The sequence below is a fragment of the Podarcis vaucheri genome (assembly GCF_965113315.1).
Source record: "Podarcis vaucheri genome assembly, chromosome: Z".
Taxonomy (NCBI): domain Eukaryota; kingdom Metazoa; phylum Chordata; class Lepidosauria; order Squamata; family Lacertidae; genus Podarcis; species Podarcis vaucheri.
This window is the reverse complement of record NC_138758.1, coordinates 31,042,681-31,055,618: the sequence shown is the minus strand read 5'-3', so window position 1 is coordinate 31,055,618 and position 12,938 is coordinate 31,042,681. Positions and strand designations below refer to the sequence as shown.

Here is a 12,938-nt window from a genome sequence, read left to right as displayed (position 1 = left end):
CCTCTTGGCAACCTTAGGCTTGGCCAGGCAGTATGGTGTAGTGGGAGTAGGTCCAGGAAGATGTAGGTTCCCTCAGCCATGAAACTCTTTTAGGTAACATTGTGTCAGCTGTTCTCAGCCAGCCTACCACACAGGGTTGTTGTGAGAGAAAAAAATGAAGTGTGTGTGTTGGGGGGGGGGGAACCATGTTTGCTGCCTGAACCTCCTTGGAATAAGGGCAGGATATAAATGTAGTAAAACAAAAACGAGTCAAAATCAGCCTAGCAAATTGTGAAAGCGTGGAGCTGCGCCAAGAGAGGGAAGGGGGGTAGTGGAATCAAACCAGCACAAACTGGCCCCTCCTCCTTGCTCACTTCACTGCAGCTGCCTGCCACCAAGTGGATATCTTTATTTTTCTCCCAGTGCTTCCACTAAACAGCCTTTCAGCCTTCTGAAATTTAATTGGATTCAAGTGATAGGAAAGGAGATTCTGACAAAAAATCAGGAGGATCTTCAGGAATCAGGAAGACTGTTTGACAGTGGAACAGGCAACAAACCAACAAAGAAAAGGATTAACAAACCGTCGAAAAGCCATTGAAAACTCATCTTTCTGGTACGTAAGTGCAACCACACAACACACATTTTCCACACACATAAAGCCGGGAGAATTCTCACCCACCCACAGCATCTTGTTTTGAGTTGCTGCCTTTTCTTTCACAAACGCCATCATTCCTTTTGCTCTCAAATTATTATTTTCTCTTCGCTACATGGGCTGAAATCCATGCAGGCATCCCCACCCCCTCCTCTCAACACATACTCCTCCCTCGCTTCTCTCTCACCGGGCAATTTCCAGTTATTGTCCATGCAGCCGCCAGAACCACCCGAAACACCCTCTTATTTGCTGCAACAATCTACACCAAAATGCTCAGCTTTCATTTCATCCATTTGTTTATTTTGAAGCTCTGTTTCATTTAAAATGCATAAAACCATACAGTAAAACCATATTTAAAAGGTTAAAACCAGACATCAGTTATGGAAAGACGCATTCATAATTGCCTGCACGGGCCAGACAAAATAGAAAAATCTTCAGCAGGCGTTTAAAAGTTGGCACGGAAGGCACCTGTTGAAGCCTTTGCATGGTAGCTGCAGGAGCTGCATCGAGGAACAGAGCCTGAGGCAGAGGAATGCCTGAAGCGCTTGGTTCCCTTTGACTCTCAGCCAGTTCCAACAATCTCCTGTTGAATAATGCCTTGCTCTGCTGACAACACCCCTCCTCTCCCCATGTCTTGAAGAGCACACGGCCAATAGGGATAGCAGATAAATTCAGTTTGGGTCACACTTTTATGAAACCTTACCTAACTTTGGTTTTATATTTATATCCTGCCAGTTTCCCAGTTCTGTGGCTTACACAGATAAAACAGAACAAGCCAGAAACATTGAGACAACCGTCATTAAATGCTATTGAACACTAATAGAATTAAAATAGTATTTTTTAAAATCCATTAAAAACACAGACAATAACTTAAAAAAATTAAAACAAACAAAAAACGAGCCCTTTCATTAGAATCAGTCAGTTTCCAAAGGCTTGTTTGGAAAGTCTTCACCTGCTGGTGGAAGGACAGCAAGGAGGGAACCAGTCTGGCTTCTTTAGGGAGGGAGCTCCAGAGTCTGGGAGCAGCCACCACCAAGAAGGCCCCGTCCTGCATCCCCAGGAAGCGTGAGGGCGGCGGGACCGAAAGAATAGCCTCCTCAGCATCTGGGCAGGTTCGTTTGAGGGAATGCGATATTTCAGAGAGCCTGGGTTTAAGCAATATAGGATTTTACATCTGTGACGATCTTTAAGAGTGGTGTTTGGTCACAGTTTTCAGGAGAGATGAGGATGAATCTGTCGTTGCCAAGTCCTTCATCACTGACAGTTACCTTACTTTTGCATTCCCTATAAGAAGCAAGCACACCTCTTCAAACTGCCTCAACAGTCCCCTCTCAATGGCTAACTATACAAACAACACTAAGATCATTTGCCAAAACGGTTGCAATCCCCACCCCGCAGGCATCGGCGCTCAAAGCACTGAGGCTGGGGAGTGAATTGAGCTGAGGGGTATGATGTTATTTATTATTATTAATTTGCTGCATTTATATCCAGTCTTTTTTCTCCAAGGAGTTCATGGTTCATCCCCTCCTCATTTAATCCCCACAAGAACCCTGTGAGATAGGTAAGAGTGAGAGGCAGTGACTGGCCCCCAAGGTCTTTCCCAGGTCCTAGTCCTGTTACACTACACTAGTTGGGGCAAGGCCTGATCCACGAGTGACTTATATGCAAGTAGCACGTAAACAGGACAGATGCTGAATGCAAACAGATGATGAAGGTATTGCAGCCACTTCCTCCAGTTAAGTAAACGGGAAACTCTTTCAGAGAGGTCCACATATGTATTACAGTTTCACTGCCCGCAGCAGACTTTCCTCTGCCTACATCAAACTGTCAGATAGGTTTTTTTAAAGGGCAGCACCCTCTTTCTTTCTGCCCATGTGTTGCTGGTTAACATTTGACATGCCAAAGAACATCTTCTGAGCACATGCTTTTTTCCCGCTGCAGAAAGGAAGAGTTGGTTTCAATTAGAGGAGTGAAAGGGAAATGTTGTTATGATGGCATCAGCCTCCACTTGTCAGCATGATAGTCAATGGGACAAAAGCGCATGGTTTCTGTTTTGTTTTGTCCTATGAAATACATTTATCGTAATGTCTGAAGGCACTGAGCTTTTTAACTTTTAAAAAACAACCCTGTAATAAGCACGCATTGGAGAGGATGCTTGCAGAAATGATACTGTGGTCATGGAAGCCACAGTTTCTTGCACACCCAGAGGAGGAGGAGGGGCTAAGATACACTCCTGAAGAAAGGGCAGGTGGGCTCAGTAAGGAGGAAGCAATCCATGTATTGTTTAAACCAGACCACAACTCCCATCAGCATACAGCTGTGCTGGTTGAAGCTAATGGGATATGCATACAGTTCAACTTTTTCAGATCAAAGCTGGGACACGCGTCTTCCAGAACATGCTCCCAGGCACGTCACGTGATCCACATTGCAATCTTGTCCTGGGTGGGGGGGGGAGAGCATTTTTCAGGGTAAGATCATGGCACGTGAGATCACAGCACCCAAAATGGCCACAGTGACCTCTTGTAGAAAAAAGGGACGTCCCGTTTCCCCCCCTGGGGCACTTGGCAGGTACGGACTCGTAGCACAAAACAACTGGAGGGCACCAGGTCAGTGGAGCCTGGTTTAAATATATACTGGGGGAAGAGAGCCAATTGTGCTGTAGCAATTAAAGTGTCAGACCAACCTGGGAGAGACCAGGATGCAAATTCACACTCAGCCATGAAGCTCATTGACTGACCCTGGTCCACTCAATGCTTCTCGGTCTCCTCCTACCTTACATGGGTGCTGTAGGAATTAATTGAGGAGGGGAAGAACCATGTATGCCACCTTGAGCAACTTGGTGGAAAAGCTGGCATAGAAATGCAATGAATGAATGAATTAGTAAGTAAGTAAGTAAACTATCTATAGTGTTGTTAAACAAAATCACTCTGAAGAAGAAAGTTGCACATCTTTTCCCAGCTTTGGTCCAAACAGAGCTTTGGCAAGAACCTCCCATATCCCTTGACTCAGAGGGGGTGGCATTTGAAAACCCCTGTAAATTCTCGTTCCTGAGTCACGATCTCAGTGCACGCAGTGACTTCAAAGTATGTGACAAATCCATGTGCTGAGCCAGGGACAGCAAGAGCGGCTTTGCTCACACTTGGAGAAAAAAAACACAATTCAGCATTGGGGAGGCAGAAGCTCTCGTTCTCTGATGTAGGTCAAAGTGTGCACATGTGGCCTTAACAGAGCAGCAGCAGCAGTAGTGACAGGGATTCCACGACCCTCTTTCCTTCCCCCTTTCCTAGGACTTTTCCTTTATGCGCCGCAGGACGGAAACAGTGATAGTGTACACAATATCATGGGGAGAAGGACTCAGGAAATGTCCTTACTTTAAAGGTATGCAGCATGGTGACAAACCCGCTTTCTTCATTCCCAGGAATCATCGGGCTGGGTTTCCTGAGTCTCTGGAATTCAACATCCTGCTTGCTATGCCTATGTTGGACTCCCCCCCCCCCCAGCCAGTAAAACAATTGGGAAAATATGTCCCAAAGGCCTAAGAATCTGATCACTGGGTGAATTGGTGTATTTGTGTGTGTCTAAAGAATGCATTAAAGGTGTTTCAAATGGTTACTGGAAGTGCCAAGAACATGAAGGGACATTATATTATGCTTGGTGGATATGAAAAAAGGCTTAAAAATATTGGTTACAAATACATATGTTGATACAGCAGATTCTAAAGGCTAATATGCAATTGAAGACAGAACTTTGTTTTTTTTTTAAGGGTTAATGGATATATAACCAGAAAACAAAACTATGGAAGATTGTGCCAATATATTATTTCAATGGCAAGATTGAATGCATCTTTTCCATGTAAGATGGAAAAATACAGCCCCGTCTGCTATGGAGGAATCACTAATAAAATCATTGGACTTGGCTGAGATGGCAAAGTTAATGCATTTAACTAGAGAAAAATCATTATTGACATTTATTAAAGACTGGAAACTTCTTATGGACTTTTTGTGTGACAAAGAAAATGAACTTGAAATATCTAGATTTGAAGATTGAAAAAATATTGGCTTATAGAAAATAGATGGTTGTTAATTAGTGGCATAGGAGCAAACTCCTGGGGCTGTGGGGGCTTCGTCCCCCCCAATAAAATATTTGAGGTTCCCCATGTGTGAAATGCCCTTTTCTAGTAACGTGTGTCTGTGCCCACCATTGCAGACCTCCAAGTGTCCCTATTTTCCAGAGTCATCCCTGATTTAGAGAAGCCGTCCCAGTTTCTGATTTGATCCTGGAATGTCCTGCTTTTCCTTAGGATGTCCCTATTTTCACTGGAGAAATGTTGGAGGGTATGGAGTTATTCGACTCCCGAGCTGTCTCTGAAGGCAATTCTGTATAGGGTAGTTTTTTTAAAAAATGTTTAATGCTTTATTATATTTTCATATATGTTGGAAGCTGCCCAGAGTGCCAGTAAAATTATCATTAGGGAATGTGAGGTCCCTATTTTCATCAGAGAAAGGTTGGAGGGTATGTTGTTAATTTCAGGAGGAATTTGGTGGCTGAGAAATGCTGTTTCTCGGCAACCACAAGATCCTTGCGTGAAAGAAGAATAATAATGATAAAAACTTTTAAAGAGCCTTTTCAAATGTAATTGCTTTTAGATATTTTCAGCTGCACTTGTCTTTAGCTAAATTGTGTATCTGTTTGCAGCCCTGTACTCCTTCAGGAGGAAGGGCAGGATAGGAATAAAAAACAGACAGATTCTCAGCCCTACCTGGAGATGTTGGGGATTGAACCGGGGACCTTCTGCATGTAACCCACTTAGTACCACCTGAACAAAAATGGACATGAGCTAAAATGGTGCCTCCATCCCAATCAGTGGCACCGGCCATATTGAGTCTAAGTAAGGGCAGAATTTGGCCGGAATGTTGATATTTCCTGGATCAGAAGCTATAGTAAGCAGCATTCCTCAAATGCAGAATCAAAACCCTTTCCAAAGCTTGTTTTTCTTGGCCCAAGTGATTTAAACCTTCCAAACCACATAGAAACTCCTCCCTTCGCCTGCTTGTAAAAAATAATTATCAACAATATACGAGCATAATGTAACTGCTGTTAAAAATAAATCCAAACAGTAGAATGTCAGCAGAGAAAACTTCTCTGTGACAGAGTTTTCCTCTTCCCACCGCAATATAGGTTAGGAGATGGTTGAAGAAGGTTGATTCCTGCTGGAGGGGGCAGATTAGGGGTGGGTGGGTGTGGATGGGTGAGGGGAGAGGAATTACTGTTGTTTGGATTTCCATATGTGTAGAGCAACAACTTTCATTGTGTTGATGCAGCCTAGAATAGCATTAGCTTTTTTTGCTGCTGCATTACAATGTTCTCATGTCTGGTCTACTAAGACCCCCTAGATCATTTTCACATATACTCTGGAAAGCCAGGTGTCCCCCATCTTACATTGGTGCAGCTGGTTATTCCTGCCAAAGTGTAGAAACCTACATTTGTCCCTATTGATTATATAACATTTCCCCTTCGTTTTCAAGATAATATTCATGGTCTGCAAAACCATAACCGAGAAAGCCAAATGTTTGCAGCAGAAAAGCACCCTTTTAGCAGAAAGTTCCATGACAGGATGAGTCTCTTTTCCTCGACTACTGCCTGCCATGAAACATCCTAAGAAAGGAATCAGTGGAAGGAATAAATAACAACAAGGAGGGAGGCAGCCAGAACATCTGTCAGCCAAATGGCATCTTGAGGGTGACGCCCAAGCTTCCAGACGGCACTCTTGGCCTCCAACCAGAGAATGAGTGAATGTGGACCAGCGTCTGGCAGTCAGCCAAAATGGAGCTTCAAAAAAGGCAGCTATGGAGAAAGTGGGTTTTCTGTGGAAAGTTCCATCCAATCCTGCCTGCTTTCTTGCTTGTCTCAAACGGGTGTCACTGGATGCGAAAGCAGAGTGGGTATTCTGGGATGGTCGAAATGGAATAGAAAATATTCTGAGTCCTCCACTGCCACAAAACCTGTCTGAACTATACTTGCAGAAGAGCTTCCCAGGGCTCCTTTGAGAGGGTGGGTGGAAAAGAAAGATGATGATGATGGTGATGATTATGATTAGAATCTGGCATGACTTCCAGTAGCAACAGTGTGGTGTAGTGGTTAGCGTATTGGACAGGTGCCTGGGAGAACAATCTCTCTCTCTCTCTCTCTCTCTCTCTCTCTCTCTCTCTCTCCCTCCCTCCCTCCCTCCCTCTCCCTCTCTCCCACTCCCACTCTCTCTCTCATATCTTTCTACATATTAAATTTGATTCAAGCCTCCTTCTGAGCCATGATTGAAAATTAGAAAATGCTGTATACGGATCTATTCTTAGAGCAATAGTTCATGTTCTGATGAGCTTCCACTGGGCTTCAGAATGGGAAGAATTTAATTTGTCCACTGCCTCCAATCTCTGTGAACAATTGTGTAGGTTACATAAGGGGAGAACTCTCTTCTTTTTCTTCTTCTTGAATTGATTTTAGAATGTATTTCAATTAATTGATTGTGATTTTATGTAAACTGTGTTATTTTCACTGTTGTTAGCCGCTCTAAGCCCAGCTTTGGCTGGGGAGGTCGGGATATAACTAAAATTTTTTTATTATTATTATTTCTTCTTCTTCTTTTAAAAAACACTCTGAAGTGAAGTGCTCCTTGCCTTAATAAACCGAGGCTCTGCCTGAAAGTGGGCAAGAAAACGATGTTTTTAAAATTGGTTTCTCCTCTCTATAATTGACCCAACAAGACTCATACTTTGAGTGATCTGAAAATCCAAGTTATTAGAGCCCAGGATCTACCTTAATGAATGGTTACAAAAACACAGATAAAAAAGATAAAATCAGTTGATAAATCTTTCCCAAAGAACCTATGCTCTCTTTAATAGCCTAGTCAAGCAGAGAAGAGCCAGAGTGTAGAAATTCACTGAGGCAAATACAGTGGTACCTCGGGTTACATACGCTTCAGGTTACATATGCTTCAGGTTACAGACTCCGCTAACCCAGAAATACTGCTTCAGGTTAAGAACTTTGCTTCAGGATGAGAACAGAAATCGTGCTCTGGCGGCGCAGCAGCAGCGGGAGCCCCCATTAGCTAAAGTGGTGCTTCAGGTTAAGAACAGTTTCAGGTTAAGTACAGACCTCCGGAACGAATTAAGTACTTAACCAGAGGTACCACTGTATCAAATCTTTAGAACATCTTCTTGAGTCCACTGGTATTTTACTGTGCTTTGCTGGAATGTCCCAAATATGTGTAGCTACACATATTTGGAGTTTGCTGGAACAACTTCATGATCCATTGCCATCCAGTGTGGTGGCGGTGCATTGGAGTTCATAGAGGCTCAATAAGCTGACACCAAGAAGCTCATGAACAGCTGCACATTTTGTCCACTGTGTGGAGGTGCACACTTAATGTTTTATGGCAATATCGTGAGCAATAGCAAACCGAACCACTAGGGTTATCTTATGACAAATAAAACTCCACAGGGGGTAATCATTGTCAAGACTCCTCAGATGCCCCCTTACAAAATTATCTTCTAAATATACCCCAGTGAAGCCTCTTCTGTCCAGCAATGCCACCACACCAAGAGAGGTGAGCGGACTTTTGGCATATTCCAGAGTATGTAACTTACCAACCATATTGTATTTTGGTCAAAACGCAATATGTTTGGTCACAGTTTTCAGGAGAGATGAGGATGAATCTGTCGTTGCCAAGTCCTTCATCACTGACAGTTACCTTACTTTTGCATTCCCTATAAGAAGCAAGCACACCTCTTCAAACTGCCTCAACAGTCCCCTCTCAATGGCTAACTATACAAACAACACTAAGGTCATTTGCCAAAACGGTTGCAATCCCCACCCCGCAGGCATCTGCGCTCAAAGCACTGAGGCTGGGGAGTGAATTGAGCTGAGGGGTAAGATATTATTTATTATTATTAATTTGCTGCATTTATTTCCAGTCTTTTTTCTCCAAGGAGTTCATGGTTTGTTTCCCTGTACATCATAATATATTACTTGATTAATTTTTAGGGAATGCACAACTGACAAAGTGGTCAGCTTCACCTGTAGACTGGCAGTTTTAAGGGAAAAGGTTTGTGGGAATGATCAGTTAAATTCTGCCTGGTTTAAATAATTATCAAATAATTATTTTAACTGTGTAATGTATTTTATTTTGTCTTATGCATCTTGGTTTTTTGTAACTACACAAATAAATAATATTTGTATACCTAATCTATGGCTGTTGAAGTTATAGAGAGACAACCCAACAGTATTAATGAAGGCAGGCTACAATATATTTTGCTTTTTCTATAAGGACAAATAAAAGTTCAGCTGGATCAAACCAAAGGCCTCTCTTGCTCAGCATTGCATTTCAAAGTTGATCAGGGGGCCTAAATTTGGACTTTTTGTAGGGTTGTCATGTGTCTGGAATTTCCTGGGCATATACAGAAATTAGAAAAAATGTCCGGGAAAATGCAGACATATGGTAACCCATGTTGGCAGTGTTGTTTTTGGCAATTTCCCTCAAAAACTTTTATTCCAATTTATTTTATTTTCTGCGAATTTGGCCAAAAAACCCATCAACTTTGGCCAAAAAACTCATCAAATTTGGCTAATAAAAGCTCAACAACTTTCCTGTCCAGATTTTCACTGTTTGGCAGCCTTTTTTGCAATAAGGAAAGTGTTGGAGAAATGTGCAGGGAAGCATGGGATGGCACTTGCTTGACACGAGGGATGGGGAAGAAATTCAGTTCTGTTCATACTTAAAGGTGGGCTTACCTAATTTGCACTTTCTGAATCAACATGCAAACCAAAACAAAAACGTCCCTCTGGTGATTTCCGGCTGAAAAAAAGCCTTGTTATGCCCTGTTTCTTTTATCTGTCCTGAACCTTCCAACATTCTGCTTCATTGACTGCCCATGAATTGTAGTGTTTATGAGACAGGGAGGAAAACTCTTCCCCAGCCACTTCTTTATGTTATGCATAATTCTATAAACTGCCAGAAAGGGCCCACCATGCATGCAGGGATCTGCAGATGAAATGAAATCATGACTGTGCAGAACTCCATATCATGTTGGAAGCTCCTGCAGGTGCACCACTTTCCACTATTAGGGTCCCCTTTCATACATTCCACTGAATGCTAAGGTGAGAAGCATGGCTAACTTCATGCCACTATGGGGTTGTGGGCTGCTGACACTGGGCTCATCACGCTTCCATTTGTTCTGTGCCTAGAAAGCATGGGTTTGAGAGGTTTTCCACTGCTCCTCTGCTTTCTAGGCATGGGTCCAAGTGGTTTTGTCCTATTTCCATTTATTGATTTAGATTTAGCATGGAAAACCATTGTGAAATCACTCCATAAGTGCCTGTTTTGCAGAAGCTGCCCCAGAACATGCCCTCCCCTTGGCCTTTATGGCCTGCACAGTCCTTGATGCCACTAGCCAAAGACCAAACCAAAATAGGTGGGGGGGGGGTTTTCAGGTTTTGTTTTGTGCATGAGTTTTTTTGGGCACTGTTGTAAATAAAACCAAAAAGCCCTTCTATTTTATTTTCAGACTTTCTCCTGGGAACTATTCAATTACAAAGAATGTTCCCAGGCAACTGAGCTGGAGAAAGGCAACTGGAGAGGAGAAACCCGCCTTAGATAGCTCGTCACTGGACACAAATGCCTGAAGCACAGCAAAGGGAAAGCGAGTGGCTTCCCAGGAAGACAGGTTTTCCTGACTATCTTCTCTGTGGATTCTTTCTTTCTTTCTTTCTTTCTTTCTTTCTTTCTTTCTTTCTTTCTTTCTTTCTTTCTTTCACATTCACAGTGAGAAAAAGAGGGGAAATGCCACACCCACTTTTGCTTCAATGCCTAAAGGTGCAGCGCCCCCTAGTGTTTGGAAGATTTAGCTTTCCTTGCCACATTTCTGTACGAGGGTTTTCTAAAAAGCTATTGGAGCAAAAGCAACCTTTAAAAAAGAGAAGCTCAAATGTAATAGTTTCTGGTGCTTAAAAATGCTGACCTGTATAAACTGCATAAAAATCAGGTTTGACACATGATTATCAACTGATAAGTCAGCTACTATAGAAGAATTTAACTTGCATTATTAAGCCATACACGATTGATGACAAGGACGAACCCGTGCCTTGTGGGTCCATTAAATCTCCTGTGTCTGGGTGTTCTTCCCTGCCCTGAGATCTTTTGATTAAGGGCAGTATATAAATTGAATAAACAATAATAATAATATACAGCTGTGATCCAACAATTTTTTTCTTGGTAATTCAGAGTTACCCACTGCTCAGAAAATCCAGAAAGAAATCTGTTTCTCTTCTAAAACTTTTTTCATACCATTCCTGAACACATTTCTCTGGATTTTCAGGTGTGGACAGTCCCCATTAGCCTGTTTCATCTTTCTTGCTCCATGAGAAACTCCTACTTTCTCATTTCCGTTCCTTTTTCCCCCTTCCTTTTTTGTTGTTAAAAATCTCCCATGTGTTTGGAGCTTTCGCGGAAAACCCCTATTAAAGAACTTCCGGGAGGTGAATTTAATTTGCACACCAGAGGTTTCTTATTGTAGTGCTTATTTCTGGTAGATTACAGTGGTGCCCCGCAAGACGAATGCCTCGCAAGACGGAAAACTCGCTAGACGAAAGAGGTGCTTCGCAAAACGAATCTCCTATGGGCTTGCTTTGCAAGACGAAAATGTCTTGCGAGTTCCTGCGGGGTTCCCCCTCCCTTTTTCTAAGCCGCTAAGCTGCTTATCAGCTGATCCGATAAGCCGATAAGCCGATAAAAACCGCTAATAGCGCTAATCCACTAATCCGTCAATGGGCTTGCTTCGCAAGACGAAAAAACCGCTAGACGAAGAGAATCACAGAACGGATTCTTTTCGTCTTGCGAGGCACCACTGTAGTGGGCACTCAAGCAAAGCCTAGGGAAACAGGATACTGTATTCCTAGAGAGGCATTAAAATGCGGAAGACTATGTCCTAGAGCAGGGGTAGGCAACCTAAAGCCTGGGGGCCGGTTGCAGCCCAATCGCCTTCTCAATCCAGCCCGTGGATGGTCCGGGAATCAGCATGTTTTTACATGAGTAGAATGTGTCCTTTTATTTAAAATGCATCTCTGGGTTATTTGTGGGGCATAGGAATTTGTTCATCCCCCCCCCCCAAAATACAGTTCGGCCCCCCACAAGGTCTGAGGGACGGTGGACTGGCCCATGGCTGAAAAAGGTTGCTGACCCCTGGCCTAGAGCAACCACAGTGGTGTGTGTGGCAGCAATGGTCTGATTCCTAAATAAGGTGCATTTTCCACTTGTCCTTTCCTTGAGGCAAGCATCAGCTGGAAAAACACTTTAATAGAATCTTATTAAAAAGAAGAAGAAAGTGGGGGAAAGGATGATGGGCTAGATGGGCCATAGGCCTGATGCAGAAGGTTCTGTATGTTCTTCTGTTCTTACCACTAGGAGGGAACAACTGGATTTAGGGTCCAGAAGTTGTGAATTCTGATAGCAAATATTCAGAGACTTCAAATATTAATCACCGCACATTTGATACTGCTATTTGTTAGCTGATGATATTTAATACTAATATTTGATAGTTGGTGCTAAGGCAGTATTTGGTGGCTGGCACACACAAATATCCTGCATCAGATAATTGTATGCAATAGCATTTGGTATTTGACAGGCTGACTATTTGAGAGCTTCCTCATTTTAAACAATCAGTAGATGCCAACAAGTCTAAGTAATGCATTAAAATTCCCAAGTAAAAACTCACATTCAAAAATTAGCATTTGGATTTCCTATTTAAAACTTTGAGTAATAACCAAGAAGGAAACTTCAGAACATGCTCTGCTGGTGAGGTGAAGGGCAATTAGAAGAAGAAGAAGAAGTTAAACACATTAGCTTCTGTTATTTTTGTATTTTGGGAAATTTTCTGTTATTTTTGTATTTTGGAAATTAGGCTGTTATTCTTGTATTTTGCTGCTTATTTTTGTATTTTGAAAATTTAAAAATGCAAACTATCTGCAAATCTCAAATATTTCTGAATATTTGTTTCTGCCTATGTAATCCTGTGTCCTGCTCAGGCGGACATGGAGTATCCATAATTCTGACCAAGTCAGATGGCACACTTGAATAAGTAGATAGCTCTATTGGCCATATGAATCAAGGGAAGTCATGTAAGTCTTTAAACAGTTGTTGAGGGCATGGTGTGGTGCTTCCAGTTAGTTGGGGTGTTGTTTTTCTTTTTTCTTCTTTTTTCTTTTCTTATATAGATAAGTAATAAAACACCCCGCCCTAACCCAGCAGATGGTGTTTAGT

General features: G+C 42.5%; 1 long non-coding RNA gene across 2 annotated transcripts in view; it reads left to right on the top strand.

Moving 5' to 3' along the window:
- The first annotated feature begins 343 nt into the window (after window positions 1-343).
- Window positions 344-12,938, top strand: part of LOC309523998 — a 37,648-nt gene continuing 25,053 nt past the window's right edge. For both annotated transcript variants that reach the window (XR_014215731.1, XR_014215732.1), the window contains exon 1: window positions 344-592. This is a non-coding gene — a long non-coding RNA (uncharacterized lncRNA). The remainder of the gene's footprint in view (window positions 593-12,938) is intronic.